This window comes from Pyxicephalus adspersus, chromosome 3, assembly GCF_032062135.1.
Source record: "Pyxicephalus adspersus chromosome 3, UCB_Pads_2.0, whole genome shotgun sequence".
NCBI lineage: Eukaryota > Metazoa > Chordata > Amphibia > Anura > Pyxicephalidae > Pyxicephalus > Pyxicephalus adspersus.
The window spans coordinates 65,666,026-65,667,803 of NC_092860.1; positions in this window are offsets into that span (position 1 = coordinate 65,666,026).

Here is a 1,778-nt window from a genome sequence, read left to right on the forward strand (position 1 = left end):
GGCCCGGGAGTTATATCTTAATGTCAACAGTGGCCCCCAGAAGAAAAAGGATGGGCAACACCGGCCTAGCCAGATTTATAACTGTGAGGGTTTCCACCTCAAATAATCATATACGAATATACTTCCCATGACCTTAGGTGCGCAGTATACCCCCGCAAGTCTTTAGGGTCTGATTTAAAAAGTAGCAATTAAGCTTAGCAGTTATCCAAAGAAGTACTCCAAAGGATAATCCACATTATATGGAACATCACCAGTAGTGGCATATAACGGAAGATTAATTGCCTACTGCAGGTCCGCAGAGTCAAATCTCAATAGAGGGATCCAGATTGGGTTAGAACTATGACAAATAATCACCGCAGGTATCAGTGTTGAAGAAAAGCACCATGCTAACAGCGCTGTTAGCTAGAGAGATAATAGATGCTTGGCCCACAGAAGTTGCCTCATCTACAATATGTGATCAGAGAGTTCAGATAGGAGATGCCTCTGTGCTCCATCGAAATCAAAGGTAAGATTCTCTCATGCCTTCCTCATTATTATCTTCTCCTTCACCGAGTAGAGCCGTACCTATTTCGAATATCAGTCAATGTAAGTGAGCTAGATGGTCTGCAGGTCCTTTTTCTGTGTATCCAGTCTATTTTCACTGCTGTAGTGGGTGGCATCCCTAAATAGAGGTTAAAGATCCTGGTCACTGTAGCTCGCAAATCCATACCAGTTGTCATCTGCTTGGTCAGTAGTGAGTCTAACCGCTCACGCAGCTCTGAAGAGAATAGGCTTCATGAGGCTGCTAAGGCCTTGGTTCCTGCAAGGTAGGAGTCAAAGACCAAGGGGAGTCACTGGAGGAAGTAGTCTAGTTATCGACACTGAAGAGATTGCTGCAGGAGTACGTCTCTGTAGAGGCATAACTTATACTTGAGAAAGGAGAGGGCTGATGTACACCAGACATGTTTCGGACCTGTCTGTATAGACTGAAACTGAACTGTAGAGTTTTGGTTATGATATTTTTGATAGTGAATAACTTTCATTATAAGCAGGTTTGGGATGGTTTGTTTTTAAGCTACCATGTTAAGAGGAGGCACGACTTCCAGATCCCTATCCCCTACCGTCCCCAGGGAACACCTGAATAGAGGCCCTCTGTGCTTTTGGCGGATTGGATACCTTATGTGACTTTCGTGCTGGGTGTAACAACAATTTCTGTCCCCCTGGAGGATAGTGGGGCTAATGGACCTGTGTCTGTTCCACATTACAAGTATAGGTTTTCTGGCTTATCAACCAGTTTAAAACCCACTTCCCTTAGTAGACATGCATACTTCCAACTCGACCCACCCACATTCACCTGTCTATAACCTCAAACTCTGCTGCATTGGAAAGGGGGGGGGGGCATTCAAGGTTTTGCTAGGGGCTGCCTACTTTCCAGAAATGCAAGTCCCCAGTTGTAACGCATGTGTAAGTATACTCATACTCTTAGCCTTGGCACAGGTAAGACTAAGATAATTAGGACAATTCCATTCTCTCTTGTTTCTTTCTTTTCCCTTAAATTGTGCCTTTTTATTTGTTCACACCAACTCCTTGCATGTATAATTTTTCCTATTGTCAAATGCCACCATCTCAAAAAATCCTCTCTTCTTCCACCTACATTGACTCCTTTTCCACCTGTCATTGCTACTGTGTTTCCCCGATTTTAAGACATTCCCATTAAATAAGCCACCCCCGATTTTTGAAAAAATAATTAAAATAAGACACTCACCCGTGAATAAGACATCCCCCGATATTTGATCCTG